Raw genomic sequence first — 19,428 nt, 5'->3', positions numbered from 1 at the left:
GAACTATTCCAGATTTAAAGAGACTAGACAAACTTGACGATTAAATACATCTTGTAATACCCTATTGGATGCCTTTGCTACAAAAGACATTAGTGGAATAATTGGTGAAACTTCACAGGCTAGTAATGTATCATTGTTAATTTGTCAATTTTGATGATCGTATTATGGTTATTTGGGAGAATATTTTTAGAGGAATTATAAACAAGTTATTAGGGATGATGAGACATAATGTCAGCAACTTTCAAATTGGGAAAAAAACCATTCTTGAACTTTTCTGTTTGAAATTATTTTTAAAATTAATTTTTAAAGCTTTCAATAAAAGCCATTGTGAGTTGAGTGGATAAGAGGAGACATTCATTAAGAATACATCTGATCAATGAAATATCTCCAGACCTTGAAGAAAATTAAGATATTAAAGGGAAATACTGATGATAAAAAATCAATTCTAGAAAAAAGAGATTGTGGAAAGAATTATTGTAAGAATCTTATAAATAACCTTGGAAACTTTATATTGGGTGAGATTTGGTAGTTATTGCTTTTTGTTGGCCTGTTGCATTGCCAAGTGTGGGAGTGAAAGTTTAGCATCCAGCTGGGTCTCACAGGGATTAGAGGGCAGAGGGCCAACTAGCACCACTTTGTACCCACAAGAGGGTATATGGTAGTGCCAGTTGGCCTTCTCCCCACCTAGGCACCTCTGCCTAGGTGCTGCTTGATGGAGTGGAAGTTTAGCTACCGCTAGGCCCTGGTAATGCTAAGGAAATGGAGAGGAGGGACAGTTTTTTGGAGGTGTAGAAGGAGCTTGATTTTGTACATTAACTTAGGAGAACCTGCCAGAGATGAGGAAAAGAAAATTACACAATAGAATTTATAGAATAAATCCAAGTATACTATTTTCCTACCCCTAAACTATGATCCTTGACATCTCAAGGCACGTGGACTCTGTGAATAAAAATTTTTAGAAAGGATAATCTTTAAAGCACCATTTAATTTACTATGTTTCATCCAGCAATTTGAGGCTAGATAAGAAATGTGGTAAGAGATAGTTGTTGGGTCTCCTCAAAGTTGAAATTAAGGATACCGGCCGGGCGCAGTGGCTCACACCTGTAATCCCAGCACTTCGGGAGGCAGAGGCGGGCAGATCATGAGGTCAGGAGATCGAGACCATCCTGGCTAACACAGTGAAACCCCGTCTCTACTAAAAATACCAAAAATTAGCTGGGCGTGGTGGCGGGCGCCTGTAGTCCCAGCTACTCGGGAGGCTGAGGCAGGAGAATGGCATGAATCTGGGAGGCGGAGCTTGCAGTGAGCCGAGATTGCTCCACTGCACTCCAGCCTGGGCGGCACAGCGAGACTCTCTCCAAAAAAAAAAAAAAAAAAAAAAAGGAAATTAAGGATACCAAACAAAAGAAGCTATAGGACTTTTTTTCGTTAATAATAAAGATCAGAGGGCAGATTATTTGCTGTGACTTGACCTAAAATACTGTGACATTCTTTTTTTTTTTTTTTTTTTTTTTTTGAGGCAAAATCTCACTCTGTTGCCAGGCTGAAGTGCAGTGGTGCCATCTCGGCTCACTGCAACCTCTGCCTCCCGGATTCAAGCGATTTTCCTGCCTCAGCCTCCTGAGTAGCTAGGATTACAGGTGCGTGCCACCATGCCCAGCTAATTTTTGTATTTTTAGTAGAAATGAGGTTTCACCAGATTTCACATGCTTACAGATTTTAAAGAGTTTTAGAAACATCTTATTGCACTAAGATAAACTGCCCCATGAGAAATATTTTCATCTGCTTGACCAGCACTATTGATGAGGTGATTGAATTCCTCCAAGGAGGACAAGCTGTTATGTCAGCTGAAGTGACATATGCTTTGGGGAAGAGGCAGTCACAGGTGTTAGTAGCATATACTCTGCCAACACAAGTTTATAAGAAGATTCATTTTTTAAATTTTCAGCTTGGAGTGAGTTTGAAATACAAATATTTTACTTCTGTTACTATCAGAGGCAGTGAAAACATTGATTTTAAAGTAGCTGCTATGAAACATATGCTTTTTTCTGTGAATGGCAGTAGTACTTCCTCAGAGCATATATCAAGTCAGCTGCTTCAGGGAGCATTTCACATTCTCTGTGTATCCTGAGACCTAATTTTAGCAAATACAAATCATCTAAACTTGCAAATTCAATTTGATATCCTAACTGGGAATGGCAGTGGAGCACAGTCTGAACCTTTCAGATCTGCATATTTTACAGCTGATTACTTCTGATTAAGTCCAATTTTGGTCATTTTAGACTCAACGGGAATTTTGATCTCTGATGTCATAATGTGACAGTGATTGATCTCCTGGGGCATTCTCTAAGCTGTAGTACTTGGTACTTTGGGCCAAAGTTCTGTGTGTGTGCTTGTCCCTCCTTTGTCTCGTTCTCTCCCTATATCCCTTTCTTCATTTTTAATATTTTCTTAATTTTTCAGTGTTAAAAGAAAATTATGGGCCTCTTTAAACATGAGACCTCCTAAGAACAATCCTAGATCATAGTTAATAATCTGCCCTAGGATAAACTCGTCCTCTACCATTTTATTTTATTTTATTTCAATTTTCAGATTTAGATACCTGCATTTTACTTTTTTTTCAATTTGTCATTTATTTTATTTTATTTATTTATTTTTTGAGACAGAGTCTCGCTCTGTCGCCCAGGCTGGAATGCAGTGGTGTGATCTTGGCTCACTTCAACCTCCGCCTCCTGAGTTCAAGCAATTCTCCTGCCTCAGCCTCCCGAGTAGCTGGGATTACAGATGCCTGCCACCACAGCTGGGTAATTTTTTATATTTTTAGTAGAGATGGGGGTTTCACCATGTTGGCCAGGCTGCTCTCGAACTCCTCACCTCAAGTGATCTGCCTGCCTTGGCCTCCCAAAGTGCTGGAATTACCGGCGTGAGCCACCTCGCCTGGTCCCATTTATTTATTTTTATTGATACATATTAGATGTACATAATTTCAGGGCATATGTAATAATTCAATATTCATATAATCAAATCTCCTTTACCATTTTAGGTAAGGGTAATTCATGAGCCAAAGAAGATAAGGCATCCTTACCTCTTTATTCCCTAGTGACTCATTTTCACTGTCTAGGTTGCTTTCTTGGTGCCTTTCTTTCCCCTCCTCTTTTTAGTTTTTATTGAAAGAAAATAAGGGGAATATTTTAAACAGCAGTGAATCTTTAAATTAATACACTTCCTTTTCCATCTACAAAGTTGAATATTTGAAATAGCTCTTTATATTAAAATACCACTTACATCTTTTAATTTTAGAAACATCAGCACATTGACGTATCATTTCTTGCTTATTCCAGGTACCCCAAATTTTCTTTGTAGAAGAAATATTCACTGTTGAAGCTTTAGCTGATGAAGCTATATGAGCAGATAAAACAGGAAGAGAAACATTCTTTCTCCCCTCGTTTATAAACAAAAATCTATGTAGTTGAAACTGGGTGGATATAGCTATAAAACATAAGCTCATTCTTACTGTTTGGACATGTTTTACTTCTTGTTGAAATAGATGTTCCGCAACTATAAGATAAGAAGTCTGATCCACTGTTTGGAATTTTTCAGTTGATGGTGCATTATGTAATACTGTGTTGGAATTTACTGGCCTGCAGTCTTGAGGTAGTGTTTTGCATTAAGATGAATCAGTTTTCAGTATCAAGTAATTCCATGGTAACCTACATGGAAAAGAGTTTCTGCTTAAATGAATCAGAGTATGATGAGGCTTTATTAATAAGGTTGAGACAGTTGAATATTTGAGAAGTGAGAGTTAATTTAAAAGACTTGAGAAAAGACCATGTTCTTCAAAGCATCCATAGTCCACAAATCTAGTAAAAGTGAAGATCACTTCTCACTGTAATAGTCTGTAAGGATTTTTTTTGTTTTAAAATGTCTTTTTTTCTCTTCCTTAGTATTGGCAACTGTTTTATGTTGTATATACCATGCTTATTTTAATATAACACTCTTATAAATGAAGACCTACACAGCTTAGTAAAAACTCAAGAGAACAGGCCATCATGTTATCATTTATAGAACTAGTTCTGACTACCACTGTGGCCTGTGCATATATATATGAGCCATAAGGTCACCCTGAGTGGTACTTTTTATAAGCTTAGTCAAGGTTATTAAAGCCAAAGGAAAACTAATATTCAATGCTTCTACTGTTTTATTTATTACTCGATTTAATTTAGAAGTACTTTGGGACCTTGACCTACATCAGTGCCATTCATCCATTGGTAGTAAATATTAATTGATGAATTGAGATTTGTTGTCAACTGTTCTGTATTAACCCATTTATTTTGTTTTTCGTATTCTCCTTTTTAAATTGTATATATCATATCATTGCAATGAGAAACCAGATTTATGTTATAAAGCATTTTTTCCTTAATGAGGTATAAATATCAGTTACAGTTAGTTTAGTTTCCTATAGCAATGAAAGAAAAAAGATCAAGTTCAAAAACTCATCTAACCATACATATTATAATGTCCAGCATCTATACTAGGTATTGATAGTGTTTAATTTTTAATTCATATTGTTGGTATGCCAGATGCTCTATGCATACTACATAAGACTGCAAATTTCCTTTCAGGACCTAAAAGGGCTGTTGTGTTTATAATGCATGTGTTTATCGCATTTTACACATTTCAATGTGCATTCATATTGTTATATTTCCTTTATTCTCAGAACAACCCTGAGAAATAAATAAGCATTATCTTTTAGGTAAACCAAGGTTCAGTAAGACTGAATGTTTTGCCTAGACAAAAATTCAGACCTCTCGATAACTTGTTAATGTTCTATCTGAATCTTTACAGAGAGCAGTAAAATGGTATATTATTTCATAATCATAGATGTCAAACTGCTATACAAATCTTTATTTGCATAGTACTTATAATTTTTAAAATACCTTTTATATTATTTAAATAAAATTATAAAAGCAGAGTTCTTCTGTTATATATTTACTGTAGTTTCCTTTATTAGACTCATACATTCAGTAGACACAAAGTACCTGTGTGTTCTAGGTACTGGATTGTTTGCTAAAGCACAAAGCCAGTCTCAGCTTTCAGAGATCAGGCCATCAAGACACTGTTGTCTTATCCAGCAGATATGGACAGTGTGATATAGGCCAAATTTGCTGAGGGCACTGGAAAAATGCTTTTGTTTCTCCTGTTTTGGGGGTAAATGTGTGACTGGCACTGTCCTTTTTCCTGCCATGAATGCAGAGCTAATGCTTATATCTAAAGCAAACAGCTTTGAAGCAACAAATCAACACACTTAGCAAAAAGATAGAAAGAGCCTTGGACTTGATGACCCCTTCAGCCTCTGTACTAATCCTAGACTACCTACCTCTGGACATTTTGTGTGGAGGGAAATAAAATAATGCCCTGTTTTTTAAAGTCATACATAAATCAGAGCTTCAATTAATTGTAGACAAATATTTTCTGTCTCTATATTTTTTACTTCCTTATAATGGAAATTCAGCATACACTAGACTAGAGAATAATATAACAAATCCACATCACCTAGTTATAATAGTAATCAACATTTAGCTAACCTTTTACATTCTTGCACTTTTTCTCTTAGTAATTATAACTACGTTTAAGTAATTCTATAATAAAAGTGTGTGAAAATACTGTGGAAGCACATGGAAGACTGACTAACATGGCCAGTGTTGGAGGGGCTTCAAAGAGGAGGTAGCATTGGCAGAAGCTTTAAGGTCAAGTAGAGAATGGAAAGAGCATTTCTAGTGGGAGGACTAACATGTATAAAGGGTTTTTTAAAGCATGGCATATTCAAAGAGGGGGAAATAGATTACTGTGGCTGGAATATAGTGATTATCAGGTATGAGTGTCAGTATGATTCTAAAAAGATGGCTTGGTGCCAAATCATGAATGGACATATATATCAAAAAATGTGGTGCTTATTACATAGGTACCAGGAAATGAAGAATATGATTAGGTTTGGGTTTTTAACAGAGAACAGTGGCAGTAACATTTTTGGAGTATGAGATAAAGAGGGAAGGCAGTAAACTGTGCCAATGGTTCAAGTAATTAGAAAGGCATTTGGTGATAACAGTAGTTGTTTTAGGCAGGGGGAGATAAGTTTAAGAGATAATTCAGGGGAAGAATCAACATGATTTGGTGCCTGGCGAGGATGTGGAGAAGGGAGATAGTCATAGAATGACTTGAATAGATGTGATGATGCCAGGATTAGAGTAATACAGCAGAAGACTGGTTTGGAATAAGGGCATATGATGAGCTTAGTATTTTAAGTTTGAAGTGCTGATAGGTCATTCAGGTAGAGTATTCTTTGTGCCAAGTGGAGATATAGAACTGGATCATAAGAGAATCTCACACTAGGGAGTTCTATAACTTGCCTTTCCTGCTAAGTATGTCATATGTCACAAGTTCATATATATAAGACTATATATATGTAAGCATTCATATATATTCATATACATACATAAGTTAATCCTTATTATTCACTAACTGCGTATTTCCAAATTGGCCTACTTCCTAAAATTTATTTGTAATCCCTAAATCAGTACTTATGGTGCTTTTGTAATAATTTGCAGGCACGCTCGGAGTGGTAAAAAAATTTGAGTTGCCTGATGTGCAAATTCTCAGCTGTAGTTGAACAAGGTGATACTCTTGATACTCTGCCTTCTTGTTTCGGTCCTTATACTGTAAACAAGCATCCCTTTTGCAGTCTACTTAATGCCACATTTTTCACATTTTCTGTGCTTTCTTTTTTTGGTAATTTTGCTTTTTTAAGCAAATGGCCCCCAGTGTTGTGCCAAAGTGCTGTGTAATATTCCTAAGTGCAAGAAAGCTGTGATATATCTATGCAAGACATATGTATGTTAGGTAAGCTTCTCTCAATCATGAGTTATGCTTTCAGCCATGATTTCAGTGTTAATGAGTAAATATATATTAAGTAAGGTGTCTTTAAACAGAAATACAGATAAAACAAGGTTATGTGTTGGCTAGTTGATGAAAATGTTGTGACCAGAGGCTCCTAGAAACCTAACCCTCTTTCCCATTTTCCCTAGAAGCAGTGGTTCAGTGTTCACTAACTCAGTGTTTGTGGCAATTTAATGGACCATAACTACCACAGATAACAAGAATCATTGTGTGTGTGTGCGTGTGTAGAAAATCTGCTACTCTTTTACAAATAACCCTTATATTTGTACAGTGTAGGCATTAGTCCTAATTTTACCTGAAATTGTGATCACAAGAAATATATAACTCTTTTTTTTTTTTTTTTTTTTTTTTGAGACGGAGTCTTGCTCCGTCGCCCAGGCTGGAGTGCAGTGGCACAATCTCGGCTCACTGCAAGCTCCGCCTCCTGGGTTCATGCCATTCTCCTGCCTCAGCCTCCTGAATAGCAGGGACTACAGGCACCCGCCAACATGCCGGGCTAATTTTTTGTATTTTTAGTAGAGATGGGGTTTCACCGTGTTAGCCAGGATGGTCTCGATCTCCTGACCTCGTGGTCCACTTGCCTTGGCCTCCCAAAGTGCTGGGATTACAGGCGTGAGCCACCGCGCCTGGCCATAACTCTCTTTTTTAGTGAAAAATAAATGCATACAAGATGAAAACAGTTTGCTGTTTTAGATCAGATGGATGATTTCATATTCCTTAAGTCAGAAGGTTTTTCATAAAATGGAATATTGAAGGAGTACAGGTGACATTGACAGCATTTAAATGATCCTCTATAGCACACTTGAGCATAATGTGATTGTCAGCATCATATTGGTGGGCCGCCAATTTCTTTTATGGTTGATGTTATTCTCTTTAGCAAGCTTGTAACATTATCAGTCGCTTTTCTCTTAAAGAAATTTATTTTATAATAGTGTTTATGTGTGAGGAGATTTCATAATCGAAGACTAGTGTGTGTGTGCATTTATATCTGTCAATTTGCTTGAATATGACAGCTCAAAAGCATTTTTTAACCTTTCATTCACGAATGTTGGTTCATATCAGTAGGGGTGTTTTAAAATGACAGCTATTATGTGAGAATGAGAATTACCCCTACTTTCTGACATATCAGTGTTATGTTGAAAATTAACATTCAGCTTTGTATCTCACGTTTTACTGTCTGCAAATCTGAAAGCAGGGAATTGGCATTTACAAAGTCAAGGACAAGCCATCATACAACCCCATGCATTGACTGTTACACTTCAAAGTGATTCTGTGCTTGTTAGCATATATCTGTTTCCTAATCATCTTGTTCCTTGGTATAGAAAATATGCCTTTGTTATTGTCTTATATGGCTATATAGTTAAATGCTTAAAATAAAAATGATACAGACCTACATTTAGAGATTCTTCAGTTTGGGGTGGCTGATTTATTTGTGCTGCTTATGTTTCTGACTTGATCTTCTTCTGACTGATTCTGTAGTCTTCTAACTAAGGTATTAGGGTGAATGCTTTCTGTCTTTACTGCAAACAGTAGATTTTATGTCATCAAGAGTAGTTATCCAGCCTGGGTAACAAGGCAAAACCCCATCTCTACAAAAAAAAAAATAGAAAAGAATTAGTCAGACATGGTAGTGTGCACCCGTAGTCCCAGCTACCAGAGAGGCTGAGGTGGGAGGATTGCTTGAGCCTGGGAGGTGGAGGCTGCAGTGATCCATGATCACGCCACTGCCCTCCAGTCTGCCAGTCTGGGCAACTGAGCAAAAAAAAAAAAAAAAGAAGAAGAAGCTGGGCAAGTTGGCTTATGCCTGTAATCCCAGCACTTTGGGAGGCTGAAGCGGGTGTATCACTTGAGGTCAGGAGTTTGAGACCAGCCTGGCCAACATGGTGAAACCCTGTCTCTACTAAAAATATAAAATTAGCCAGGCACAGTGGCTCATGCCTGTAATCCCGCACTTTGGGAGGCCAAGACAGGTGGATCACTTGAGGTCAGGAGTTTGAGACCAGCCAACATGATAAAACCCCATCTCTACTAAAAATACAAAAATTAGCCAGGCATGGTGCTGAGCACCTGTAATCCCAGCTACTCTGGAGGCTGAGGTAGGAGAATCTCTTGAGCCCGGGAAATGGAGGCTGTAGGGAGCCAAGATTGTGGACTGCGCTTCAGCCTGGGCAACAGAATGAGACTGTCTCAAAACAAAATTAGCTGGGCGTGATGCAAGGCTCCTGTAATCCCAGCTACTCGGGAAGCTGAGGCAGGAGAATCGCTCGAGCCTGGGAGGCAGAGGTTGCAGTGAGCTGAATCATGCCACTGCACTTCAGCTTGGGCAACAGAATGAGACTCCATCTCAAAAAAAAAAAAGTAATTATAACAGCGTCTTTTTCTCCTTATTTTTGGTAGATGACCTTAATATTCACTCTTCACATGGAAATACCTCATAGATTTATTCTTCTGCATTATGACTAGTGTATTATTTTAGGTGTTTTGGTTTCTTTCTTTCTTTTTGAGACAGAGTCTGGCTCTGTCGCCCAGGCTGGAGTGCACGATCTCGGCTCACTGTAACCTTCGCCTCCTGGGTTCAAGCAATTCTCTCTGCCTCAGCCTCCTGAGTAGCTGGGATTACAGGCTTCTGCCACCATGCCCCACTAATTTTTATATTTTTAGTAGAGATGGGATTTCACCATGTTGGCTAGGCTGGACTCGAGCTCCTGACCACAGGTGATCCGCCAGCCTCAGCCCCCCAAAGTGCTGGGATTACAGGCGTGAGGCACTGCACCTGGTCGTGTATTTAAGTTTAAGGATTGATGCTTTTTAATTATATTGCATTTAGAAAGCAAAGTATTTGCAGTTGAAATCCTCTGTGAATTTAACATCAAGTATACTATATTTTCACTTTCCCTACTTATTTGGAGCAACCTAATGTTCTAGTATGGAAGACTGTTTTGTAAGATTAACCAGCCCTTGACCTAATTGAAATAGAGTCTTATGTTACCTTATTCCAATTTCAATAAACTATTATGCAATATAGAGATGTGTTATAATTTGAGAATTTTATGTAAAGTTCTTCAGTAAGTGCTAATTCAGTGGGGATACCTTCTTAAACCTATAAGGATGCAGGGAAGTGACTAAAAGATGAAAATATTTCTCTAATATATCTCTAATGAAAGTACAGGATAGTACCTAAATGTCAACTTTGCCATATGGTTTCAGAAAAAAATATTTGAAGGTCTTTGGTGAATTATTGGTTATAGTATCTAAGCCTCTTTATAGGGATAGCTGCATTTGTTAATTTATATTTGCTGTTTACTGTTCCTCCAAACCTTGCAATACATGTCTTCTTAGCCTCCTATGAATGTCTTCATTTCCATCTCTGTTTTACTCATTCAAATACTTTTTTTTTTTTTTTTTTGAGACGGAGTCTTGCTTTGTGCCCATGCTGGAGTGCAGTGGCACTTTCTCGGCTTACTGCAAGCTCCGCCTCCTGGTTTCACGCCATTCTCCTGCCTCAGCCTCCTGAGTAGCTGGGACTACAGATGCCCGCCACCACACCCTGCTAATTTTTGTCTTTTTAGTAGAGATGAGGTTTCACCATGGTCTTGATCTCCTGACCTCGTGATCCGCCTGCCTCGGCCTCCCAAAGTGCTGGGATTACAGGCATGAGCCACCGCACCCGGCCTCATTGAAATACTTTTATTTCTTCTCTTCAACAATCTGAACAATTACTCCTTGGATCCACCAGGTTAAGACCTTTTTCTCCAAAAAGACTTACTAAAATCCATTTAGTTTCCCTTCTCACTGGTTTTATGTATATAAATTATATGCTGCTTTGTCATTAGTTTGTGTAGTTTCGTTAATATTCAGTTAAATATCTCCTGAGTGCTTGTTGCAATGATATGTGAGCTTGGTGGTGTAGAGAAGTATGCTGTGGTCAGGGTTTCCAGAGAAAGTGATCTTGTACCTGAATAAGTAAGTATTTCCTATGTGTGGAAGGTAGGTAAAGATATACTGGCAAAGAGAACAGCATGAGAATATATGGGACTGACAAATAGTTCAGTATGTCAGTGGTGCAGTAAAGTGGGAGATAGGAAATAAAGCTGAAGAGATAGGTATGAGCCTGGTCACTGAGGACTTTATATGTCATACTTGGACATTTATTCTTTGAATAAAGGACCTTATTCTGTTAGTGCTGGGTTGCTTTGAAGAGTTTGGCATAATGAGGGTTTGATATATGATAGCGCTTGATGTGGCAAAATTTTTATTTTAAACCAATCATGTTGGCAGAAGTATGTAAATAAATTTGAGGTAGGATAAAATTAGAGATGGGGAGATGAGTTAGGTTACTGATTTGGTCATATTGAGAGATAACTTGGATTTAGATACTATTAATAGGGATGGAATTGAGGAAATAGACTTGGAAAGTGTTTAAAGTAGAAATCAATAAGAATTGAAGATGACTGGTGAAGTGTGAGATGATTGCCCGACTTTTGGCTTGAGAAGTTAAGGGGCTGTTGTTCTGCTGTGACAGGGACTTTAAAAAGGAACAGATTTTAGGAAAAGATGAATAGCTCGGTTTGGGATATATTGAGTTTTTGCCTATAGTACCTTCAGTTAGAAACGTCCAACAAACAACTGGATGTAGGAGTCTGAGGCTCAGGTGAAAGGTTAGGATTCAGGGTTTTCATTTGAGTTCCTCCCAGTCCTGGAGGAATACAGAAAATGTGAGTAGAGTGTGAAGTGGGCAAAACACTGAACCCTAGGAGGAAAGGGAAAAAGAGGAACCCAAAAAGGAAACTGGGAAGGAAGAAGTTCTATGTCTTTGCCTAATTACTGTTAAAAGGAGGACAACTTTATCCTTTTTGAATCACTCTTTAAGCATTCTTGAATAGTAGGATATTATATAATGTTATGTAGTAGATAATAAACGTTTAAGTTTGCCACTTATTTGGTCAGCTGGAAAACATTTCATTTACTTGGAAATTGCGTTTTTATATTTTATCCATTTTCATTACTTGACAAATATTTTTTAATTCGTATCATTTCATGAGCTGCTATGTACTAGGCACCATGAAGTCTCCTATTCTGGTTTTGTTGTAAGAATTACTCTGACCCGAAGGCACTGATTTACAGTAAATTTTGCATGGTCAGTCTTATGTGGATTAATATGGTAGTTGAACATCCTTCTCTTCCTGAGTACAGTGTGGCCTTTTTAATCTTTTTCATCTCTCTGGGTCACTATTTCTTCATTTTCTTAAGTCTGTTCATTTTTTAGAAACTCAAGAACAGAGTCTACCAACAGGTTTTAGAGATCTACAGGGTACATGACTGGGTTTCATGACTCAACTAAAATTATATGCAAGATATGATGCATATATACACATTTTTATGAAGATGCAATTTATAGCTTCTTTTGGATTATCAAAGTTTTATATAACTCACCACTCACCTTCCACCCAAAAGATTAAGAACTGTAGGAACCAGAAGTATTTTTGTGTAATGTATTATAATAAACTACACTGTTTCATGCAACCCCTGAATAGTGAAGTTATCTTTAACAGAGGTACTGCTATTCTTTGAAAGTAATTTTTTGAAGTAAGGAACAAATTTATTTTAATGCACTGTAATATATGTTTACTTTTTGGCTACTTAAGCCTATAATGTTTCTGTTGTATTAACCAATTAAAACACCTCTTAGTGATTTTATAGCTTAAAAATAAGTTCATCAAATAGAATAAGTAAGAGTTTGATTCTGCCTTATGGTGAATTAAAGAATGCTTAGTTTTAAAGAGTGATTCAAATGCCCTTTATTAATATATCTTCCCCACTTTGCATCTTCTAATAGGAAAAGAATACTTGAGATCCATTTGTAAGGAAAGAAAAGGAAGCAACAACATAATGCCCAGAGTTGGAGCCAATTAAACCAGGTTTGTACTTTTTCTTTCCATAATGTAACATGTTTATTCTGGTCTTAAATCTCTTTTATTAATCTCCTGTCTTATTTCAGCAAAAATCTAATAATTTTAAACCTTGCCATAGTAGTATGGAGGAGATAAAGGTGAATAAGATATGCCCTTTTCAAACTATTTGCAACTAATGCAAAAGAACAGAAATCATAACAGTCTCTGAGACCACAGTGCAATCAAATTAGAACTCAGGATTAAGAAACTCACTCAAAAGCGCACAACCAAATGGAAACTGAACAGCCTGCTCCTGAATGACTACTGGGTAAATAACGAAATGAAGGCAGAAATAAAGATGTTCTTTGAAACCAAATCGTCTTTGAGAACAAAGATACAACATACCAGAATCTCTGGGACACATTTAAAGCAGTGTATAGAGGGAAATTTATAGCACTAGATGCCCACAAGAGAAAGCAGGAAAGATCTAAAATCAACACCCTAACATCGAAATTAAAAGAACTAGAGAAGCAATAACAAACAAATTCAAAAGCTAGCAGAAGACAAGAAATAACTAAGATCAGAGCAGAACTGAAGGAGGCAGAAACACGAAAAACCCTTCAAAAGATCAATGAATGCAGGAGCTGTTTTTTTGAAAAGATCAGCAAAATAGATAGGCTGCTAGCCAGACTAATGAAGGAAAGAGAGAAGAATCAAATAGATGCAATAAAAAAAAATGACATAGGGGATATCAAATGATTAGCAACTTAACTATGAATATGAAAGACAAAATTATAAACAGCTAGATAGCAATCTCATTTTAACATGGAAAGTTTTGTGAGGTTTGGTAAATTGCTTGAGGTCAGAAGCTCTTAAAGAGTTAAGATGGGACTCAGACTCATATCTGTTGACTCCAAACCGTATTTGCCTTCCATTATGTCACAATGTTCCCTATTTTATTTAAGTTTAGTTGTTGTGCAACTGCTGATTATTGAAGTAGAGGGTGGAGGACATATGTATTTCATATAAGGAATTTACTTTCATTTAAGGAATTTATTTCATTTACTTTCTGATGAAGTAAAAAGGGGGAGAGTATTCTCTATTCCTCAAAAGTTTGGAAGATTAGAGATGGGAACTAACGTTTATAAGCACTTACTATGTGCTAGACACTATTGTAAGGACTTAACGTGAACTAACTTATTCACGACAGCCAGGTGACTTACTAATCTTTAAAACAAAGAAATAAGCAAATTGTCCGAGATCACATAGCTAGTAAGTACCAAAAGCAGATTCAAAACCGTGTATTGGGAAAGGTTAGATAGGGTTTGTAAACCCATGTCTATTGACTTAAATTTTTTTTTTTTTGAGACGAGTCTCACTCTGTCGCCCAGGCTGGAGTGCGGTGGCGTGATCTTGGCTCACTGCAACCCCTGCCTTCCGGGTTTGAGTAATTCCCCTGCCTCAGCCTCCCAAGCAGCTGGGTCTACAGGTGCGTGCCACCACACCTGGCTAATTGTGTGTGTGTGTGTGTGTGTGTGTTTTAGTAGAGAAGACGGGGTTTCACCGTGTTAGCCAGGATGGTCTTGATCTCCTGACCTTGTAATCCGCCCGCCTCGGCCTCCCAAAGTACTGGGATTACAGACTTGAGCCACCACACCCAGCGGACTTAAAATTTAATATTACACAAACCAAACAAATAGCCGGACAATTTAGTCTGAGCTCCTTTTGCTATTAGTGTCATTTGTAAACATTCTTAATTCAACTATTAGCAGTTAAATCGCCTCACCAAAATAATATTTCCATCTTAACAAGCTTTTCATTGTAACCAGTTTGAAAAAGTAATTTAGGTTACATGATCCTATGGTGAAGAGAGATTTTAAATTCACAGAATAGTGAACAGCAACATATGATAGAAAGGACTTTGAGGTGGGGCTCAGATCTGGGTTCTTTCAATTCCCAGCTTTCCTACTGACTCATGTGCTCTACAAGTATCTTAACCTGTTTTCATACATTTTGTAAGATGAGAAGATTGACTTCATTGTTCCATAAGTCCCTTACAGTAATACAATTATCCTATCAGTAGATTTTTAAAATGTGCTTCACATGTGAATAGCTAAGAATTTTTGGTTGTGAGATAAGTCTTTAGAGATCACTTCATTGAATCCTCCCATGTGAAGATGGTGAGACTGAGACCTTCACATTTGTATGGCACTGTAAACATTTCAAAGCTCTTTGCTCTTTACATATATTAATCTCATGTGAGCCTCATCACCATACTCTTGTGGGTTAAATATCATTTTCTTCATTGTTTACATGACCAGATTGAATTGGTCATATAGCTGGGCTAGACCAAGTGACTCTGTGACTCTCAACCAAGTTTATCATGTTTTCTTGCTTTAGTGAGACTAATTACATCCTTCAGTGAAGTACTATTTTGTGAGAAAGTGAGAATTCAGTGATTTATGAAAAAATCCAAGAAGGAGAAACAAACATTTTCTAATATGAAAGTAGTAATGACTACAGCTATATAAATAACACAAAGAGGTAGGGAAGTGGCAAGTAATAAGGTCTATGAGTTGATTTAATTTTGGTTTTCATTTATTCCTGGATTAAGAATAAGCATAATTGACTTTTAATATCCTTGTGTTTATCAATCACATACGTTATCCTGACTAATGCAAAGAGAAATCATACTTTATAATAAAGTATTCATAAATTGTAGGTGAGCTAAGGAAAATTTCAGTTAATTTAAAAGGATACTTTGAAAATGAATAAATAAGCATGGGAAGCTAAGCTGTATGTAAAATCAGTTATTTCATTGCCTTTATTGAAGTGGGTTTTCTTTTTTATTTCCACTTTGTAGTTGTAGAGCTACAACTTCTGTGTAACTTTTTAGTATTTTTTTAATTGGAAAGAAAATAATTTTAAAACTAGTATGTGGGTATGAGCAGTTTTTCTTGTACAATTTTTTTTTTCTAAATTGTCTTTCCTTTAAAAGAAACTGACTTTCTAGACCACATGGTATGATGGTGCTTTCTCTGCAGATATGAAAATTTGATCATTAATACAATCTCCAGTTGTTGTTCTATATTAAAAAGTGTTTTTTAAGATGATTAACTGCATGTTTTCTGTAGAACTAATAAAAGAAAGGAGGATCTCCCAGATGGTTCTAATCAAATAAGGAAAACAGCAAAGGATGGCGTTGATATACAACAAAATTTGAAAGCAACATTTTGAGATTTGACTTATTTTAGAGAAGAAAAATGTATTATGTCCTTTCTGAAGTCTGTTTTTCTTAAGAGTCCATTATAAGATTCTCTTGCCCAGCTGCTGATGTTCTTTCCTGATGCCCTGCCCTACAGAGCTCCACCTCTTATTGCGTACCCATTTTCATGCCATCACAGATCCATGGAATTCAAAATGATATTTGATGTAGACTTGAATAGAGCTAGTTTTTAATTCTCAGCTCTATGTATGACTTCAAAACATATGCAAAGGTTTTTTTTTACAGCCACTTTTTAATGGTGCTTTAAAGGAAAAGATGAAGAGGCCCCTTCATAGTAATTAATTTTTTGGTTTTTGTTTTGAGATAACTCAGGAGCTAGTTTCCTGGAAACTTCAAACTCCTAACACAGTTTCATTAAATTGTACCTATTATAATATGATTGTGTCTTGCTAACCCAGACTGTAGTCATTTTAAGGACTACTGTTAGTTTCTCACTGGCCCATTGTGATTTAGTGTTCATAAAAAAGTTATGACATTTAACTGAGGGTTTAGAATTTTTCAAGATGACTGGGCTTTTTCCTGTGATTTGTGAGTTTCTCTTGTTTGGCTTTAGGCTTAAAGAATTCCTGATCTAGAGTCAACTGCAAGCAAGCCAGGCTTCCAGGCTGGTGTCCCATTCTTATGAAAACATTCCCTTTGTACACGTGGATGGCCTTGTGATTCAGAAGGCATGGTTTTAATACACAAAGCCTTTTAACTTTTTAAACTATTTAAATAAAGAAATTGCTGAAACAGTAAATTTTTTTTAATGAGTCATGTTGACAAATTCGTTAGCATTAAATTGTTTTTCCTAGCCATTGATTATTTAGTTTTAATGTAGATTTATTTCTATGTAGTCTGGTTTCTGTGCCAGGATATTTTCTAAAAATGAGATAAGTTCTTAGATGTATGGAAATTCGAGGAACTCTTTGATGTCATATTCAGTAAACCTCAGGATGGCAATAAGGGAAATATGGAGCTGTTGATTTGTGTGTATATGTATGTATGTGTATATTTGGGTGTGTGATCTAAACACACAGGAAATAAATTTGATTTATAGCTTCCTTCTTGACCAAGTTATTTTAAAGTTTAACATGGTGATAGAATTATATGGAAATATTGATTGGTTTTTTCTTTTGTAAGTGTATTGCTGCTTAGCAATTAAATGATTAAATGTAGCTCAGGGCTTCTTTTTATTTCTTCATGCTGTATTTGAAAGAATTAAATGGGTTGATTCAGAGTTTTAAAAAGTAGAAGTATAGGTAATAAAGGAGAATTACAGAATCTGTTGGCCTGCATTTGTAAGATCAGTCCACTTTGAGTTGCCCAGTTATTTGAATTTATCAGAGAAAAATAGTACCAAGTAAGTATAAATATTCAAGTAGTTATTGAATATTTCATTAGCTTATGTATGCCACGTTTATTTTTCTTAATTCTCAATGTGAGAAATTTGGATGATTTTCATAAATATTCAAAAATTATTTTCCTGTACAAAATTGAGAGTATTGTTGAAAGAGATAATAATTTGCTCTTGGGTCTTTTTATTTCTTTTATGAAAACCCATCTCCAAAAAAATTTAAATGAAAAGTTGCTAATTGCAATGAGGGTTTTCTATGAAGTTATTAAATTTGATTCTTAAATTGTATGAACTTCCTCAATAGCTTTGCTTATTCTTATATATAAACAGAACATTTTAATATAAGATTTGGTAGTATAATACATTGCTAGTCTGCAGCTCTTCTATAGGAGAAATGAAGATCTTTGCAAAAGATTTGGGGACTCCAGATTTTCTATGTAGGGTTAAAAAAATTTTTTTGATTATATTGAATGAATTCAGTAACAATGGCTTACTTTCTTTTCTCCAGCAATATGAATACCATGCCTTATAAAAATTAATAACAATAGGCATCATTTGGCTGGCAGAAATGGCCGTTCACATACTTTTTTACAGCAAATATAGACATGGTCTGATATAATAAAGGAAATAGACTTTTTTTTTGAGATAGAGTCTCGCTCTGTTGCCCAGGCTGGAGTGCAATGGCGAATCTCGGCTCACTGCAGCCTTTGCTTCCTGGGTTCAAGCGATTCTCTGACCTCAGCCTCCTGGGATTACAGGTGAGTAGCTAGGATTACCGGTGCCACCCCACCTGGCTAATTTTTGTATTTTCAGTAGAGATGGGGTTTCACCATGTTGGCCAGGCTGGTCTCGAAACTACTGACCTCAAGTGATCCACCTGCCTCAGCCTCCCAAAGTGCTGGGATTACAGATGTGAGCCACCATGCCCAGCCAGGAAATAGAAATCTTGTACAGCTCTTATAGTCAGAAGCCTGATTATTCCAGAGATGAGAGTGCTATCTAATAATCATCTAAACAAAGCTACTAAGTAAGGTCAAATGTTTAGAGCTCATAAAAGATCACATAAAACCAATAAGAAGAATATTGCAAGCCAGCCCACACTGTCTGAAGGAAGTTTATGGAGTCAAGTTGAGTACATTAAAATATTTTGTGTTCCTTGTTAATTCTAAAATAATAAAAATTTAACAGAAACATGGAATAGGAGTAGGTTTTAGAATAAGAAAAGGCTCAAAAAAAAAAAAAGGAAATCATTTGATTATCCCCTTACATTTTGCAAAGTGAAACTAAGGGTGTGAAGCTACATCCTCAAGTGTTATATAGGTGGTAACAGAGCTAAGACTAGAATAAACTTTATGTATCTATTAAATAATTGAAGATAGAATTTGAAAAGTTCTGATAGGAAATTATTTTATTTTGTTGTTAATTTTTAAGATTTACATACAATAAAACTGACCTTTTTTTTGAGATGGAGTCTCACTCTGTTGCCCATGCTGGAGTGCAGTGGCATGATCTCAGCTCACTGCAGCCTCTGCCTCCCGTTTTCAAGCGATTCTTGTACCTCAGCCTCCTAAGTAGCTGGGATTATAGATGCCTGCCTCCATGCCCAGCTAATTTTGTGTATTTACTAGAGACTGAGATTTCACCATGTTGGCCAGGCTGGCCTCGAACTCCTGACCTCAAGTGATCCGCACCTCAGCCTCCCAAAGTGCTAGGATTACAGGCATGAGCCACTATGCCCGGCCCAAAACTGACTTAACATAAGTTCTGTGAGCTTTAACACATGTTCGGATCCATATAACTACCACTACAAACAGGAAACAGTCCCATCACCCTAGAAAACTTCTGGCTTTCCCTTTTTGGTCAAAATCTCTCCCTACATCTAACAATTACTGATCTGTACTTCATCACTATAGTTTTACCTGTTCCAGAATATTGTATAAATGGAATTTTTTTTCCTAGCT

General features: G+C 36.6%; 1 protein-coding gene across 49 annotated transcripts in view; it reads left to right on the top strand.

The window, feature by feature from the left end:
* Positions 1–19,428, top strand: part of PEAK1 (pseudopodium enriched atypical kinase 1) — a 310,954-nt gene that overhangs the window by 120,865 nt on the left and 170,661 nt on the right. For 24 of the 49 annotated variants that reach the window (XM_019011089.4, XM_063699071.1, XM_063699070.1 and 21 more), the window contains one exon: positions 12,791–12,872. The gene's annotated coding sequence lies outside the window, so the exon portion shown is untranslated. Of the gene's footprint in view, positions 1–2,662; positions 2,805–12,790; positions 12,873–19,428 lie in introns of all 49 variants that reach the window. The other 25 variants (XM_063699062.1, XM_055363884.2, XM_063699074.1 and 22 more) reach the window with 2 other exon arrangements.

This window comes from Gorilla gorilla, chromosome 16 (assembly GCF_029281585.2).
Source record: "Gorilla gorilla gorilla isolate KB3781 chromosome 16, NHGRI_mGorGor1-v2.1_pri, whole genome shotgun sequence".
Lineage (NCBI taxonomy): Eukaryota > Metazoa > Chordata > Mammalia > Primates > Hominidae > Gorilla > Gorilla gorilla.
Note: the sequence above shows the minus strand (reverse complement) of the source record. Positions and strands in the feature narration are given on the sequence as shown.